Source organism: Phyllostomus hastatus, unplaced genomic scaffold (assembly GCF_019186645.2).
Source record: "Phyllostomus hastatus isolate PE091 unplaced genomic scaffold, TTU_PhHast_1.1 phas_contig_57, whole genome shotgun sequence".
NCBI classification, from domain to species: Eukaryota; Metazoa; Chordata; class Mammalia; order Chiroptera; family Phyllostomidae; genus Phyllostomus; species Phyllostomus hastatus.
In genome coordinates, this window is record NW_025333912.1 from 2,028,331 (window position 1) to 2,047,020 (window position 18,690).

General features: G+C 50.8%; 1 protein-coding gene across 5 annotated transcripts in view; it reads right to left on the reverse strand.

The window, feature by feature from the left end:
* SATB2 (SATB homeobox 2) overlaps positions 1-9,933 on the reverse strand; it is a 190,288-nt gene extending 180,355 nt beyond the window's left edge. The window contains exons 1-2 of one of the 5 annotated variants that reach the window (XM_045847649.1): positions 3,507-3,523; positions 3,299-3,412 (exon numbers count right to left, since the gene is read on the reverse strand). The gene's annotated coding sequence lies outside the window, so the exon portion shown is untranslated. Of the gene's footprint in view, positions 1-2,520; positions 2,729-3,298; positions 3,532-9,628 lie in introns of those variants that run through there. The other 4 variants (XM_045847651.1, XM_045847653.1, XM_045847652.1 and 1 more) reach the window with 4 other exon arrangements.
* Between the last annotated feature and the right edge of the window lie 8,757 nt (positions 9,934-18,690).

Sequence of the window (18,690 nt, forward strand, 5' to 3'; positions counted from 1 at the left end):
AAAAGAATTGGGGTTAGCTCCTTGCTAAGGAGTGATCGGACCCAGAACGCATTCTCGCGCGCTCCCCGAGGGGTGCTGCAGCCCTGGAAGCGCCGGCTCCACGCGGGGGGACCCTGGCATCTCTCAGCTTGCTTCTCACTGACGTTTTTGTCGGGAATCTACTCCAACTTGTCCCCCTTCCCCCACCCCCAAATTTTTTCATATGTATTTTAGTCAAAGGTCGCCTGTCTTTCATAATCGCACTGAGATTTGTTATTTTAAAAATCAACGGATCTTTACACGCTGGGCTTGAGTGCACGTTGTTTTCTGTTTTCATGTTCTCCCCTTTTCTCTCTTGCTCTTTTCAGGCCTTCTCCTTTCTTCTACGGCCTGCACTTTTCCTGACAACATTTCTTGTTTTCTGTCTCCGGACGCTGAGGTTTTTGCAGGGCTGGTTCACGACTCGGGCCCGCCGGCCTCCCCCAGGGCCCGCGCGGGGTGGCCTAGGCCCGGCCGCGCAGGCACCGGGCGCCGGGGCCAAGCCTGGAACTCCTGCTCTGGGCCGGGCCACCGCGCCTCCGGAGGCCCGGCATCCACAGCCAGGCTACCCAGGCTTGCAGTCTGGTCGCCGGGGAAGGAGTCCCTCCAGGCCGCGCGCAGCCTCTAGAGAACACTGGGAAGTTGGGCCGCGCCTGTTCTCCACTCCCGCACGCAGGCAGGGAGGGAACTGTGGGAACCACCAGCGTGGAAACCCCTCGACGGTGCCTACGTGCCCGGCCTGCCTCTGCCCCACTCTCCCCTCCGCCCCCCCACCCACCGCCCCGCTCGGGGCTCGCTCTGCTGGGGGCCAGAGGAGGGCTGCAAGGAATCCGTTTCTTTCACGTGAACCCCACACCAGCTCTGACGCCAATTTCCGCCACGAACTGTCCGGAGAGAGTTGGGCGACCCACATTTTCGCGGACCACTTAACTGCGTGGGGCCTGGATTGGCCATTGGATGCGCCAAGCGGACGAGGCTAGGCTCGGGGCCAGAATGACCCGAGGAGAACGAGCCCAGAAGGCCAGGCCGACCAGGGTGGGCTGGAGCCCTTTCCCAGATTGCTCCTGCGTGTCTGGGGCTGACCGGGGCACAGGGGGGCGGGGGACACTCACTTCGTTATCCGCACGCTTTCCTCGTTGGCACCAGAGCTGGACAAATCCCACCCCGCGCCAGGCCAAGATAAATTACTCCTGGCTTCTGCAGCGGCTCGGGGGGCCGGGGTGGGGGCGGAGCGGGGAGGAGGCCGTCGGGCCGCCGAAGGTAGGGGCGGTGGAGGTCCCGCTCCCCTCGAGGGAACGAGCCACGCGGCCTGGACAGAGATAAGTCCCAGGGAGACGGCTGACGGGGGAAGGGTGGTAAGCAACTAGACGGCGAGCCCAGCACCTCGCAGGCCAGAGGACCCAGGGGGTCGGGGAACAGACAATGCAGGCCCAGAGGGGTGCGAGGGACGTGCGAAGGCCGGGTGAGCTGCGGAGTCCCAGGTGGTGGCGACGAGAGAGGGCGACCAGAGGGACAGGTTTCGGAGCTGGGGGAGCCCCCGGGCCTGAGGTGTGGGCGCGCTGGGGCTGGGGCCGCGGCCGCGGGCGGGGAGGCCCGGGGAGACGCGGTGTCTGGGGCTCCGGCGCGGCTCCAGCGACACCGAACAGCGCCCCCGGGTCCCTCCCATCTTTTCGAGAGTCAAGAGCTTAATAGCCGGATCCCCTCCTGCAGCAGTGCAGCGAGAGAACGACTGCCCTGCTGATCCAGTTTTTTAAAAAATAGAAATCGACTTTAAACGGCCGGGGTAACGAGGCAAAGGGGGGACGAAAACGAAACGCCCAAGGAGCGGCCGCTGCCTCCCCGCCCCCAACGCGGGGCGACGGGGGTTGGCGCGGGAGTCGCGCTCCGGGCCCGCTGCGTGTTCGGGCGGCCAGCACCGGGCACGGCCGACGGGAGTCGGTCCCATCTCCAATCCCCGGGCCCAAGCGGGTACTGAAGAGCCCTCCATGGTCGCGGCCCCGTCACCCCGGAGCCCGGGTCACGGCCGGGGTCCCAGGCCGGAGCAGGGCGGTCTCTCCCGACAGCGCCACCGCGTGGGCTACCGCCCAAGCCGGCGGCTGCCGCTCGGTCCGCGGCGTCCCCGAGCCGGCCCTTCCGCGTGGCCCCCTAAAGATTCGGCGAGGGACGGGCAAGTCCCTGGCCCGGGACACAACCCGACCATCCAACACAAAAATGCTTGGGACTGGCACAACGTCGGCACCCTAAGTTTGCCCCAACGCCTGGCAGTGAAAAGTACACCTGGAAAATCCAGGCCGCGACACCCCGTCCGCACCCCGAACCCCGGGCAGGCCAGCCTGCTGGACTAAACCTAGGCCCCCCACCTCCACCACCGGGGCTGGCGAGCCCAGAAAGCCGGGTCCCAGGGGGTCCGTGCCTCAGCCTCTCTGCGGGTCTGGGCCAGCACCGGGCTCGAACCGCGCGGGAGGGAGTGGGGAAGCCTGCTGCGGAACCCAAGGCACTTACTGGGGCCGGGGACGAGCAGGTTGCCGGTGTGCTCGGCGGTCCGGACCCGTCCGGAGACCTACAGGGCTTTCCCAGGCTGGAGACTCCCTCTCCAGGAGAGCCTCAGAGTTCTCTTGGTCTCAAGAAGCCCCACCACACCCTCTTAGTCCTTCAAGGCTTGACCCTCGGGCTAAGGCCCAGGTGGCTGTGACAGCAGTGTCCCGGGGCTCAGTTCTGCCCCACCCCGTGCTGCCTGGCCTCCGGGCCCTGCGGCCACGCTCCGCTGAGCAGGCATCACCTCGCGCTGCCCCGCGCTCCGTCAGGGCCCGAGGGCCCCCACGTCGGGCTTGGAGGACAGCAGTAGGGTAGGCTGGGGGCTTATCCTAAATAAATTCAACTGTTCACAAGGTCACGCGCGCGCGTGCACAAACACACGTAGTTTGGGACTGTCAGCTATTGAAAGGGACAACGACCCAGAAAGGTATAAATTCACCTGGGGTCCAACCAATTACAAAGTTGCCAGCCCCGCAGAGAACAGGAGCCAGCCCTGGACGCCTGAGCGGCGCCCTCGGGAGGGCCCGTGGCCACGCTCCCCAGGGCCACGGGTTTGCTGCGCGCTGGGGAACCAGCCGCGTGGCCCGCCCGCCCGCCGAGTGCCGGCGCTCCTCGTCCTCTGGGCCTGCTCACCCACATCTTTGTCATTGGTGGCGACCTGTTCGTTTCTCAATTCCAGTACGCACAGGTCACGCAGGGCCTTTTCCAAGAGGGCCAGGCCCGTCGCTCCTGCCAAGTGGCTCACCTTCGCTCGCTGCTCCTGCCTCTGCCCCGGGTGCCCAGGACCGAGCGGACGCGGTCTGCTCACTTCCAGGAGCCCACAGAGGGTGCCTTCGGCGTCGCTCGTCCAGCCCTGGGGCTGATTTAGATAACTAATAAGCTCAGAGAAATTTTACGATGGCAACTTTTTCTTTTAGTATCAATAAAGCCAAGTAATTGGGTTTGTTGGTTACCTAAGCTCGAGTTTCCCAGCCTCTCTCTCGCTCCATCTTCTCTCTCTCTCCCTCCCTCCCTCCCTCCCTCCCTCCCTCCTCTCTCATTCAGAAGCAACGTTTTAAAAAACCGGCTATTCTGTGTGCGTTTGTGTGTGGTGTGCAAGTGTGAGCGTGTGAACGAAGTTTGTTTCAGAAGTCCTTCGGCTGCAGAACAATCAGCATTGCCGCTCCGTAGTGAGGAGTTTTGAAAGGTGAACTGTTGTTATATCAGAGGAGAAAAATGTTGACAACAATTCAAGCCTCACAATACAAGTATAATATAAAGGGGGGGGCGTGTAAAGATTTTTCCCTTCAGGATGTGACAAAGACATTTGCAGTACCTTCCTAATAGTTTTCATTTTAATTAACTTTCACTATATTTTGACTTCCACTCCTGGATTGTAGTGATATCTGTTGTTTTCAGTAGAGACTTCTATACTATAGTGCATTCTAAAGTTTTGCTTTTGTTTTCTAATCCTTTTGAAAGCATGTTTTTAGTTGAAAAATTTTCCATCTAAGAACTATGCCTCAATTTAAAAATATAAAAGACCTTTCATGAATAATGACTGCAAATAGCTCATTCGTTATTGTCCGCAGAATTGGAGCCTATACAAAATCTCAGAAATCTGAAAGGAATCTAAGCATGTTTCTCTCCAGTCATAGAGATACATATTTTTTCATATCTGTTGCATGAAAGGAAACACATCTTTTAAAGGATTTTTTTAGAAAAGCATCATGCTAAAATATTCTAAAATACCGAATTACAACATAATTGGTATTTGCCATTATCGGCCTAACGAAATGAAGAATATTTCAAAATCAGATTATTGTTGGGGTCAGAAGCCAGTCAGTGAAAAGTGGTGAGAATTCAATTTTGCCAACCGGAGAGGCAGGAAGGAAGGCAGTAGGAAATTCCCAGGAACACACCCAAACCTGTGCGCTCATCATTTCAGTGTGGACATACATGAGAACTTTTTCTTTGTACTTTTAGTTAGAAAATTGACGAGCTTTAGACTGAGAGCCCCAAAGTCAGTCGAGGGTTGCCTTCTGCCAGGTAACTTCCGGAGGCCCGGGGTTAGTCGGAGGTGGACCTAGCCCTTTGCACGGTCCTGGCGGAGAACCGCGTTCTACCCACCCTTCCTCTGCGCCGCCACTTCCCCAGATCTCCGCGGCACCCGCGGGCTCATTACCTTCCTCTCCCTTCTCCAGATCCGCAGTGTCGTCATTTGCCGACAAAGGGAAGGACCCCTGGGCTGTGAGTATGTGATGCCCGTTGCCTGCTTTCTCAGAGGGTTACAGACCACCTTCCCTCCCACCTGCTCCCCGCCGGCCTCCTGCTCCCACCCTCCCTCCTCATTCGTGCTGTCACCGAGCTCCCAGCGCCCCACCGCAGTGACCACGTGCTGGGGCACTCATGGTGGCAACCCCTTGTCCCTTAAACTGGTGAGAATGTGTGCTCTCACACTGTCTGCAAATGCCAGCAAAATCCAACACAGTGGCAGGGAAAAATGAAAAGGGTGGGGAGGAAAGTGCAGGCGTGAGGACAGCTCCGAGTCTCTGCGATGTGCCCCTCGGCCTCCCCACACAACCCAGGGCCGCCCTTTCCCTCTCTCACCTTCCCTGAAGGCCCCACCCCACCGTGGGTCTCTGAGGGAGCTCCCCTGTGAACTCAGGCTGTCCCCTAGCTTTAAAGCACTCCCTGCTATTTCAAGTTTTGGTTTCAGATAAGCTGTTTTCTGAGGTTGTGGAAACTTCACTTATATTCTTTTTCTTTCTTTGCCTCATTCACTATATATATATATGAAGCAGCAGCCCCCAAGCCTGGCTTCTGCAAGCCCTTTTGAGATCTCCCGAAGGTCTGTGTGCAAGAGGAAAAGAGATTTGTCTGTTTATAGCACATTTAATTAAGACAGTTTTGTGCCTTGAACTCTTTGGGCTCCCAATGAATGCATTTTGATTTGAAAAGTCAAATAGAATCACGTCTTACACTTGTGGGGCCCCCGTCAGCCAGCCAGGCTGGGGACAGACGCTGTTGTCCTTCTACACCAGCCTGGACCTGGTTGGCAAGTGCCCTGCAGAGCTTGTCACCCTGCCTGTCCCTTGGTGACCCCCAGGCACTCTTCTGGCGAGACCCAGGCCTTCCAGGTAAGGGCGTGAAAAGCTGAACACCCAGAGCGTTCCTGGTTGCCCTTAGCTAAGGAGCCTGGCATTAAGATCCCACTTCTCGGCTTCTGAAACACTCCAAAGCTCCAGGCCACAGTTCCTCACCCACCCCTCAACCAAACCCAGCAGTTTTCAGGGCAGAGAAAGCAGGAGAGGCAAGTCTTTCCTTCTCCCCAGTTGTGCTTCCAGCAATGTGCCCTCCCCCCAACCCAGACTTAGGTGCTGGACTGCAGCTGGAGCGTTTTTCTAATTTGTCATCATTGGAAAACTCAGACAATTGGAGTGTAACACGTTAAGGGCTTCCAGGAATATGCTGACATCAGACACTCAATGGAAGGGGCAGGAGGACTGAGACTCGGGGACAGGAATAGCGACAGACATTCCAAATGCTCTCCCGGACTTCCCTCTCTCTGCAGCCTAGTTGCACCCTCTCAAGGCACTTGTCCACCCTTCCCTCCCCTCCCCACCTACTCCCCTCCATCCAAACCCCGCAGCCCACCGTCTTGGGAAGCACCCCCTTCATGTCTTTAGCCCTCAAAAAGAAAAGAGGAGACAGTGAGGTGACAGTCTCTCACGCTTTTCTCCTCCCCAGACATTGTCTTGAGATCCAGGACTCAGACACCCCGGCCACATTGCCCACAGTAGTTGCTACGCGGTGTGTGTGCCTCTACTATTTCTTTCAGCTCTCCACCTCCAACACCCAGGGCCAGCGCCCGCGTTCCCATCCCCACCTGCCCCCTCCACGGTTCTGACCCCTGGGAAGCTGCAGACCTGCTACTAACTTCATCATACTATCTACAATGGTCTCCTTGGTTTTCAGTAGATTTGGAATTCAACAAAAGTAACCTTATTTTTTAAATTTATTTATTTTTTTAAAGGAATTGAGGCTTTTGAAACATTCTGAGCATGCCTGCGGTTTGGGGAGGGGGGTGTCTCCGAGGAGTTTTCCTGAAAGCTCTTGGGAACAAACAGCCACCTTTGCTGTTGCCAAGGCCTTGAAGGGGTTGGCTCTCCTGGGCTTTGTATGCTTCAGTTCCTGGGCACCCCTGCCCCCTAAAAAAGGGCTTCCTGCAACAGGGGTAGGAGGATTAGGTTGGAGAGTCGAGTTTCCAAGGGGCTTTTTTCTTTTTTGCTTTGTTTAAAAAATTTGTTTTTCTATTTCTGTGGAGGACGGATCCCAGCACTAGAAGGGTGCAGCAGTTGGCCCCAAGGCCGGTGACTCGCCCCTCCCATATGCGTCAGGCAGCAGCGGGTGACAGCGTGATGTTAGCGCTGGAAATACCGCCTGGCAGTGCATTGATCCATGGCTTCTAGCTGAGGCCCGGTCACCCTGCTCGTGTTCGCAGGTTGCCTGGGGGTGCCTGTGCCTGCTTGTGGGTGTTGGGGGGGCGGGGGCCGGCCTGGTGCTGCATTTACCTTCCCACCATCTTCCCGAGCGGGGCTTGAATGCGGACGCAGTGAATGAATCCGTGAATCAGCTCCACAGCGGAGGGGCCTTCTGCGTTAAATGGGCTGTGTGCAGCTGCGGCCGACTGCCCCTCCCCTCCTCTGAGCAGGCTTGAGGTGGCCCAGGAGCCCCGCCAGCAGCCCCCGCCCCTCAGGCGGAGCTCGGGCCCTGGCAATCTCTGCACTTTGTCATCACGCCCGAGTATTTGACATTCGCAATTATCTGCAAATACCCTGATCGGTTTGTATATGAAACACTTTTTTTCCTGCCTAAAGGTTGAAATCTGGTAAGTTTCAGACAAGTGGTTGCGGGGGGAGGTGACCCGGGGGACCGGCCCGGTGAACCCAACTGGGCGAGGTGGGCGACAAAAAGGGACGGGTTCTGCGCGCTACCCCTCCTCCCCCAGCCTCGCTCCAAAGAAAGGCCCCGCGGAAGTAAGGAAGGGCCCAGGAGGCAACCCTGGGGTCCTCCTCTGAAAGGAGTCAACCCCCCCCAATCCCTGTGGGAGGGGGGGCAGCCTGCAGGGAGAGTGGGGATCCCACTAGAGGCAAACCCGGAGGTTAATAATTTTGGTAACCGGAAAGGGCGCTGGCGGCTTGGCCTGGTTGCCATCACTGAGTGTCAGTCACCAGCTCTGGACTTCACCGCAGAATTACCTGCTCGAAGAGCTATGCCAGAGAGCCCTCAGCTCCAAGCCCTTCGTGCCCGCCGTCTTAGGGAAGTAAACCGCGTCCTCTTTCAAAAGAAGCGGATGTGCGTTTGACCCTCCTCCGCCCCCAGACGGTTCCTCAGTCCAGGAGGGCACGCCAGCCCCGGATCGCTCAGCACTCCTAACATCGCTGCTTCGAGCTATCTGCATACACTACACAGCCCGTCGACAAAAAGTAGTGGTGAAGGCAGGGAGGATAAAGGACGGAGATTTACTGGTCTGATTTTTCTGCAGCCTTAGGAGACTGATCCTGGCCCCCGGCTGAGCCCAGGGGCCTCGGGCCCAGGCACTGGGAGGCCAGACCCCGGCGCTACGAGGTGCAGGCAGTCGGGGCGCCTCCTCCCGGTACTCCACCGCGCCTCACGTACAGCGTCTCTCTCGGAGGCCAACAAGTCGAGCCCCTTTGTAACGGGTGTATCAGTAACTTGAGCAACACCAAGCATTTAGTGAAGCCCCCAGTGAAGCCTCCTCCCCACGCACTTAGCTTGCAGCTCTGCTACAGACACTGCGCTGAGCTGCTTTTCACACACATACCACTCACATTTTCCGGGACAGTGGGAGGGGGTCAGGTTGGAGAAAGGTGGGGGAGGGGGTATTGCAACACCTCCAAGAAAAATTGCGGGGGGACGGAAGGGGGGAGTTTAGGAAGTCTGTCTGTGTAAAAGCCCAACCGCCAAATAACTGGCTTATTCTGAAAAGGAAGAGAAAGGGAGAGGCAGAAGGGAAACAGATTCCTTCCTCCCGACTCCCAACTCCCTCCCAGTGCCCACAGTCCAGGTCACCCAGGCCGGGGACGCAGCGAGTGCTGCTGAGAGGACATCAGCGCTCCTGGCTCCGGATCAGCCCGTGTGGGCCAGACAGCGTGGTGGGCTCGAGAAGGTCCTTACAGTCTCCCATGGCGCCCTTGACCCACAAGAGCCCCATGCAGAAAAGGCAGCTGAGAGGACTGCACTCCCAAGCCACAACCCCTGCCCGAGACTTCCCAAGAAGCAGCCCGCAAAGCTCAGAACACCGGCTTCTTTTCCCTGGACTCCTTGGAGCTTGGGAAGCTCCAGGAGTCGGGCTGCGGACACCAACCCAGGCCCTTAGATTAGGACCCTCTTTGGCCTTGGATGCCAAGTTCGGGTGTGGAGGGCCCAGGCTGCGTGAGGCTGGAGAGTTTCTGCCTGGGTCGGGGTAGGAGTGGGTGGGTCACAACCTCAGCGGGACACGCGAAGTCTGGAGAGACCCCCTGAGCCTAGCACTGCTTCCAGGACGGCGCTCAGCCTGCGGAGAAGGAGGTAAGGGCAAGGTGTCCCGTAGAGAATCAAACCTTCACCCCTTTATTTCCTATCACTTTTTAATGTCCATATCTTAGGTAGATGTATGATTGCTGTATTCCAGCAGCTTATCCTACATAAAATGTCCCAAAGATTGAGCGAAAAACTGCGAATTTAGCTTCTCAGGTGATCGCTCTTCAATATTGCGTTCCCTACCCAACAACCTCGACCGTGGGTACCAAGGGCAACTCCCACTTTGGCAAAATTGATGGCTGTTCCGGCCAGTGGAGTGTGCATGGCCCAACCCAGTGCGCCAGAAATGCACCCTCGTCGGAGCTCCTACACAGCGCACCCCTAACCGAACTGGCGTCCCCAAGCACGTGCAAGCATCCTCCCGCTTTGAAATGAATCGGCCTGTGTCTTTCATCCCAACCGGTTTTGCCTTTGGGGCGCTACCCCGACCGAGTCCCAGGAGATAAGTCCTGAAGGCGAGAGCCAGTGGCTTAGGGGCTCCTCTGCTCACCTGGACTGGAGGCACTGGAAGGCCCCAGTTAACTATCGGTTGTATCAGGAGTGATGGGTGTGAAGTGGCCGCGCGCCGCAGAGGCGCTCGCTCTCCGCGTCCGGGTCTCCGAGGGCATGCGGTGGGCTGGGCTGACTACCTGCAGCGCGCGCGGATCCCAGGCCAGGAAACAGGCAGCGGTGTCGTGGGGCTGACCGGTTACCTCTCCAGGGATCGGCCCTGACTTTGTTGGTAACTTAAGCGCCTCCGAACTCAGGGAATGCGTGTTGGGGCACCTCCTTGCACGCAACCCACCCAACCTCTGCTTTCGGAGCCTCTCGTCTTTTCCTCCACCCTCTTGCCCCCCAACCCCCCTTCCCCGCTCCTGTTAGAGGCGCCCCGCGGACAGTCGGTTTACCGAGCCGCGGGTTCAGATGTTTATTCCCAGCTAATTGCTTATGCAGGAAAATGCTTGTTACCCGGGCTGAGAGCTTCCGCCCTGCCCTGGCCGACCTAGCCAGCCGCTCGCCGACCCCACCCGCGCAGCCACGAAAGAACCGGCGGCAGCGAGGCGGCTGTGCCACCCAGGACCCAGCCGCTGGCACTGCTCCGCTCTCCCGGTAGGGGGAGCAGCCGCCGGCGTCAGGCCGGCCCGGGTCCAGGCCCTAGGTCGGCCCTCCTGTTGGCATCAACCCGGAACCTGTAGCGTAGGCGGCCTTCTCACCTGCCCTCCAGGTGCTCCCTGCCGGCAGAGAAGGGCACATAGAGCCGAACCCGCTCCTAACTCCCGGTTGCTTCAGAGCAAAGACCATAGGCGAGACCGAGACAGAAGTATATTCTTTAGGTCTAAATACAGTTAAAGAAATGTGTAAGGTGAGGAGATTACCTCCTTTGCTCACATTCAACGGGAGGGGGGGGACACAGAACAAAATATAGGTGGGTATATAGCGATGTGTACATATATAGTGATGTATACATATATAAAGTGCTCTTCAACAAATTTTGAGTCTTTAAAAAAAATTTAGGGGCTGTAATCCCCTCTTTCTGTGTTGACAAGTCGCTTATTTCCAGGAGCTTTAGATGGTCCCAGCACAAAACAGGAGCTCAGGTGAGACCTTCTGGCTTTGCTGCAGTAATATGGCCAAGAGATTTTTCTTTCTTCCTGACTCCATATGCTTAAGTAAGGATTCAGAAACTTTCATTTTAAGATATGACCAATGTTTAGAGAACAACCTTAACCCAGGGTTAAGGGAAACTCGCAGACCACCCCACTGTGCCCAGGGCGGCTGCACACTTGCGCTGCCAGACCAGAGATTCCTGGTCAACGCCAACAGATCAAAGCCTTCTGGTTGTCACACAAAACTCCTTTCAGGAACCCACAACTCATCAGAGCTCTCCCAAAGCCAAGTCATCAAAGTCTCTTCAGGGAGAATAACAAAAGCAACGAATTTCACTCTTGGAAGGAAACTTAAAGACCATCCAGTCTAACAGTTGTAATTCACTGGTGAGGAGCCGGATCTGAATAAAGGCGGAGAATCCCGCTCCAGCTGAGGAAGCCCCTGAACGCTGAGCTGGGGCTGGAGCTCTCTCCCTCTGGCCCCAGGGGGGGCCAGGGCAGTTTTGAGCACAGGGCATTAGAAATACCTTTTACTGTTCTCATTATCCTTGCCATTCTGACTATGTTGCCACACATTTTAGAGTTCTTTGTAAGGCATACTCCTTTAGTAATATTGTAATAAAATCTTCAAGGTGTGTGTGAAAAGAGTATTACAGTTGCCTCAAGGGTGGCTAAATTTTGGAAGTGAAGTTACAGTACGGCAAGGAAGCATTTGGAAGGAAAACTAAGCAAAAAGAGTTGAACATTGGATATATACAAATGTGTGAATGAACAAATGAATGAAACAAACACAACATACATAGGATTGCGGTATTATGAAGGCATTCTCCCATGTTATATAATTTTGCTCCAAAAATAAGAGCTAATTTAATGTATTTAAATGTTTGTTCATAAACTTTTCAGTGTTAAATTCTGGCTTATTTTTAAGGACCAAGGTGAAAGAATATAAACATTTTAAAAATTAGATTTGAAAAAAATAAAACTCTGATTTTTAACAAGTTGGTTTAGCTACAGTAGCAGACATTTTCTGAATGAAAGATTAAGGGATAAGAAAATCTTCCCCACTGATTTTGTAGTACTCCCTGAGATATAAATGATATTTTATCAGTCTTTCCATAATTATCCCCTTTTTATTTTTTGATAAGGTGAACACCAAAGTTATTGACAAAGACACTGCACTATTCCTCTTTATATCTGGCTCACAAAGGCAAAGACATACATTATCAAATGGAAAAGTCTCAGTCTCTTTCCGTAACTAACGTCCGATCTCTAGCAAATGGAGCTGTGCTGTCATTGAAATGGGTATTGGACAAGGTATCAATTGATTTATTGATTTCCCTTCTTCAAGTCCTTCAGGAATTGGGGAGAAGAAGAGAAAGCTTAGGTTGGCTGAGATATGCAATACTTATTCTATCATACACATGCAAAAATTATACTTGGCTGATAAAATTGACAATTCGGAAGCATCGCTTACAGAAAGTCATAATGGAATGACATTGAGGCCACTCAGCTCATCAACCTGCCTCTCCCCTACCCTGTCATTTTATTTGCCTTTCTGACTGTATGTAACCTTTCAGAAGCCAAAAAACACTAAGTTTTCAGCAAGCCTACATACCATGGGAGCAGGAGGGATAGAGGGAGTTCACAGGGAAGGAAACAGAATAGACACGTTTGCTTTCACATGCAAAACCCACAAGCCCTGCTCTACAGCCCTAAAAGCTGGGTCGTGTTACTGAGGGCTGGCACTTGCTGAGGATCTCACAAGGAGTCTCTGTGGTCCTCACGCTGGAGTGACTGCCCACCTGGGGGGTCTAAGCATCTTGTGGCCTGAACCTGTGATGGTTCACAGCAGAGTCATGGCAATAAAGAAAATAGGCTGCTCTGATTGTCTTTGGTTTTGTAGGAGACGATTTCAAAGCCAAGCTCACTGAACCTTTTCCTTCTTCTTTTTTTTTAACTTTTAATCCGAGTCCTGTTAAAAATGCCAACTAAACCGCCTGGAGAAACTCTACATTGTAATATCTGCCTAGAAATTGCCACACGCAACATATCTACAGCAAAGCTGAAGATACATGAATAAAAACAAACCTCAGAATTCCTTTCCCTCTGTACTCTGTATAGGTCAGCTGCACTGAATAACAGGGAAGATTTACTATAATGCATTCTCAACAAAACTAAATATTAGTTACTTTTTTCCATTGTTCCCTCCCACTACTCCAGAAAGAACTGAACATTTGTACCTTCCAGAGCTTTCTATTCATTTAGTTCAATCTTCTGGGCTTAGCACCATGATCTAGGAAATTCCTACTCCCTAAGGTGAGTCACCTTTTCTCAGCCTTGTGTCTGCAGGAGTGGGCAGAAAGATATGGCAAAGAGAGCTTCTCTCTCCCACCTACCAGGAGAGGGGTGTGCTTCCAGAATATGTGTTTCATTTTACCCCAGTCATGGGCCCCCTCTGGAGGCTGGAGTCTAGGCATTCCCTTCTCCCAGAGAAACTGGATGGGGATGCCCATGAATAAGGATCTGAAAATTGCCAGCACCTCTCTCCTCACCCTAGGGAATGCTACTGGTGAAGAAGGTCGCGCACAGGGAAGTATGAGGGAGGAGAAAGGGGAAAGGAGAACTGGTATCACACTTAAGGAGATCATGCCAGTGTGTGTTTGGAGCTGGTACAGGAAAAAACTCTCTTTTTAAAAAGATTAAATTTATTTAAATTATAGTATCCACCTTGTTTAATGACTATTAAAAACTCTTAAAATTTCTGTAAATATTGAAGAGGAAATGAAGCTTTGTGCTTCAGCATTTTAAACCTACAGGGTAATTATATTTTGTCTTTGTCACCTACTAGCAGGGTAAACCTAGGGAGGCTAACTTACCTCTCTGAGCCTCATGTTTCAAATTTGTCAAATGGGCATAATGTCCACAGCTATCTCATAAAAATTTTGAGGATTCAATAAAATATTGCATATGAATTGCTTAAAACAGTTTGTGGAGCATAATAAAAACTTTGAAAATGAGTTCTTTCTCAAACCTGTGTACCCCAATGTTCATAGCAGCACAATTTACAATAGCCAAGTGCTGGAAGCAGTCTAAGTGCCCATCACTAAATGAATGGATCAAAAAACTATGGTACATTTACACAATGGAATTCTATGCAGCAGAAAGAAAGGAGCTCCTGCCCTTTGCGACAACATGGATGGAACTGGAGAGCATTATGCTAAGTGAAATAAGCCAGGCGGTGAGGGACAAATACCATTTGATCTCACCTTTAACTGGAACATAATCAACAAAAGAAAAAGCAAACAAAATATAACCAGAGATATTGAAATTAAAAACAATCTAACAATAGCCAGAGGGGAGGGGACAGTAGGGGGAAGAGTTTTCAGGAACTACCATAAAGGACATGGACAAAACCAAGGGGGTGGGGGCGGTGGAAGCAAGGGAGGGAGGTGGGATTGGCTGGGGTGAGGGGGAGTGGTAGGGGGAAAATGCAGACAACTGTAATTGAACAACAATAAAGTAATTTTTAAAAATTTTAAAATAAGAAAATGGGTTCTTTCAACTCAGTATGCAAATCACTGAATGTGAATAAGCAGTTAAAGGTTGAATCATGTTGTTCTCTTAGATTCATTTTTTAGACAAAATAATGCAAAGAATCTTATATTACTTCATCACAAATGGAATTTCTTTTGAATTGTATTAAGCAACTCTTTAGTCCCTTTTCCTTAATCTATTGCACTCTTTCTCCCTGCACCAGAGGCTCCTTAGCTGGGCCAGATGGACAGAGATTAGCAGGACTGTCTGCCAGGAAGTCCTTTCAGACTCTTCCACGGAGGGCTGTGCTCAGGCTGGTAGACCTTTTATCATGCAGTCCCAGGACATTATCCTGGCTCGGTGTAAGCAAAAAGACACTTAGAGACTGTCTTCTCGTCTTTGATTCTTGCTACCAAATATTGAGAAAACTGTAGGCTCATTCCCAGAAACAACTCTCTCACCCTTCTGCATTAAACTTGCCCAGGAACTAATATTGTTTTGTTTGATGTTGAAAAAAATATAAAATATTGCTATTTTCCTCTCTATTACAGTCATTTGATTTTATGAAAGAAAATGATTATGCCTTGCTGGGTTGGGCAATACTCTCCATCCAGTTTATAAATTCCTATGTTGTTCTCGTCATGGCTGGATTTTTCTCTGGACTGTGTTCCTTTAGCTACACTGAGAGCACTAGCAGCCCCAGAAGGGGGCAGTGAAAAAGCAGAGCATTCAGGAGCAGCCATCACAAGCCACTTTCTTCACTTACCTGGAAAACCAATTTGCAAAACCAGGGACTCTAGTTGAAGCCTCATAGGAACATTGAACAAAAGCAGCGCAGATTGGAGGAGTTACCACCAAAGACCCACTTCCTCTCTCTTGCGGTTTTGTGTCTTTTCCTAAGGATTTCTTAAAGTCCACACTCTAAGCCAAGTAGGCTTTCAGGTGACTTGGCAGGCTCATCATACACCTGGCCTACCGTCGCCCTTGACTGGGAATGTAAGTATTAAAATTCAGAGTTGTGAAGCCCAGGAAGAGAATGCCAGAAGGGAAACCCCCAGAGGCTGTCTGGTTTTCTCTTAGGTTCAACGTTTTGTCCTTTGTGAGCTCTGCTTAGATATTTACATCAGTTTCAAAATGTTCATACAACAGAATTTCAGTGACCTTCTAGACCATGTTCACTCCCACAAACCAAATGCGAACTGATTTTTTTTTTTTTACCAATCAAATCTCTACTGCAGTTTAAGGGAAGACAGGGAAGACACCACTAACCAGCTGGGAGAACCCTTGTCCCGAGATGAAAATCCTCTGGTTCTTTGGAAGGGGTTGGTTTAGTATAAACTAAAGCAGAACTATGTCCCCTGAGGTATCAACTCTCTCACTCTTTGACTCCTCTCCTGCAAAACAGCCATTTGTTTGTATTGCTCCTGTAGGTATTTTCAGTCCTGAGGAAGGGAGAAGGAGAAGAAAAAAGGGATGGAGCTGGATAGCAGCCACCAAACTGGATTGGCTAAAAGCTTCAGGCTTCCGCTGACTTACTGGACCCCAAAACAAAGGTCACAGAACCATTCAATTCAACAATTATACTGAAAAGCTATTGGTTTATACATTCTATTGCTCAGCTGCCTTCTATCTCAAGAATAATGAAAACTACCAGATAATAGATATGAATGTTACAAGGCCCTTTACATGTATTACCTCATTTAATCCTTGTCAGAACAAGGATTAAACACTGTGAGATAGGTGAGAAGGGTGAGTTTAGAGAGGTTAAATAATTGCAACTGCTAATTAGGAGCTGGGTTTAACTAGCAGATCAGAGCTACTCAGACTTTCTGTCTGGTTCTGTCATCAGCCTAACAGTGTGGAGTAAGAGATGAGTTTTTTTGCATGTGACCTTTTTTAAGGGCACAATTTAGCAATCATTCTGAAGTGTGTTTTCAGACCAAGAACTGCCCCAAGCACATTAAAAATATGTAATATTGCCCTCTCTAGGAACCTACAAGCTAAGATCAACTATTAATAGGACTATACCCTGCTTGACCACTGGGGTGATGAACAAATACACAGGCAAACATACAGATTTCATAGCCCAATGTACAAAGATAAAAGTTCTTGTTCTGGAGTGATAATTGCAGAGGAATAGCCTATTTAGAAATCCAGGCTTAGAGGACGGGTGATCATTATCTCACTGATGACATTTGGGGCCTGCTTCTTGGAGAAAAAGTTATCTCTGACGCTGATGGAACTGAGATGGATGAACACACAGGTGGGGGAAGGAACCTGGTGTAGATAATGAAGTGCACAATCTTTGAGGGCCATGAGGTGGACTCACCAGGGCACTGGTCAGAATAGCCAACAGGAATCACACAGAAAGTGATTGGCTGGCAAGTCAGGGCAAAGAGGATATTTTCCAAGGCCACATAGCCAGCTTGTTATTGAAACCCCAACCCCATACCATCCCCATTGTCTTTTAATTCCTTTGTATTCATGATTCCTGTCCCTACAAAACCCTCCTTCAAATATTTTGTGGGAAAGGTAGTCTGACACATGTTAAATCATTCAGCTAAGATGTGAATAAAGTTCTAAAAATATAATGATTAATGGATTACCTGCTATGTGTTTAGAACTGTTCCAGATGGTATGAGGAACGCAAGGAACTTTTAAGAGATCATCCTTATCCATGAAGAACTTGGAATTCATTTAGGAGATAAGAGTCACTTCAGGAAAAATAGTTGGCAGCAACTAAAATGGCATCATCAATTTTCCAAGGGGTGTAGAACAGGCTTATATAAAATGGTATAGAAGTGATGTGTACATTTAAGAAATAAAATAGTCCAAGAAGGTGAAATTTGAACTAGACCTATAAAGATGGCTCAGGCTGGAGGACAGAGTCTGGCAGGAGCAGATGCTGGGTCCGTGAGAAAAGCAGAACAGCCTAGATTGCAGAATTCAGGGAGAACATGTTTGGTAGCTACACTAGAATTATTTATGGAGGCCCCAAATATCGCTCCAAAGGATACAGACTTGATGAGAGCCACAGTAGGTCCCAACTGCCCTCCTCCCAACTTTCGATGCATTTAAAGGTAAGTCTTTTTACTATTAAAAAAGTCATACATGCTTATTGTAGAGGAATTTAAAAGTCCCTGTAAGAAAAACTCCAGCCAAAACAACAACAAAAAACAGCATGAAAAGAAGAAAAAGAAATAGAATACTACTCTAATAACTCCACTTATCAAATTCTGAGGTAAAGACAGCTCCTAGTGAAAAGAATTTTGGAGAATTATCACAGCCACAATATGCAGGGTGGCTTTGAGGACAAAAGGTGGGTGTTGAGGGGACAGGTTAGAAGGGGAGTGGGGTAAGCCCGTCACAGAATCCTGGGTGGTGCCTAGAGCAGTCACCGTGGGAATGAAGAGGAAAGGTTGAATCTGAGATCTTCTAGCAGAGGCCACCAGCAGGCATTCTTCTGATAACTGGAATGGCTCAGAGAGCCCCCAGCCTATTGGAGTTACAGCCTCAGGGCACGGCCACTGGAATGCTTGCCCGTATTTGCCCATTCCGATCATTTTCTTCCAGAGTCCAGATCACCTAGCAACTCACACACTGGTCTGACCCCAGTTAGATGGCCCCAAAGTGGGCTAAGAGGATACTAAATTTCTAGAATTTCTATCTGCACGAGAGAGAAACTGTTTCCCAGCTTTTCAAAGTATTTTTCATGGATCCAGACCCTTGGATAGACCTCATGGAGCCTTCTTTAGACTGAGCAGGTGTTGGGGGCTTAGGGCCAACCCTGTGCTGAGGGGGCAGGGCATCTCCTTTAGGGATGGGAATGTAACTCCCCAAAGGTCAAAGCAGCATCCGTGTATCATAATGAAACTCAGCACTTCCCTGTTTGTTCTCTCCTTCCCATCAGCATATGACTTTTCTCAGTTGCTCATGCTTCTCCCACTCATTTTCCAGCTCTGTTTTGCATTTGCAATCCTTTATCACTCTTTGTATAACCACCAGCAACCTCTTTGTCTCCAAATTACTTTTGAGTCACAAGCCAAGAACCAAATTGTTTTAAGAGAAGCTACTTTCCCAGGCAATTAAATAATTTTTTCTTTTCTGTGCAATGCAGAGTGGATGGATCTTCAGAAATACCAGCACTTATGTTAACAGCAACACCTACGGTTATAAGAGTAAGGAGCTTGTGACAAACTTTAGGTTTTCATCTAACATTGTTCGCCTTCTTTTCCCAGGCACTTGACTTCCCAGCCGAAGCCTACATTTCTCCTTGCAGCTAGGTGTGAACATGTGACCACATGTTGGCCAATTAAATGAGAGAAACTGTGAGTGCTACTTGGGTCTTAACTTAAAAAGGACTAGATATGTACTTTCTTGGCCTCATTTGCCTGCATGAGAAAAATACAAGAACTGGAAAAGACACTTTGAA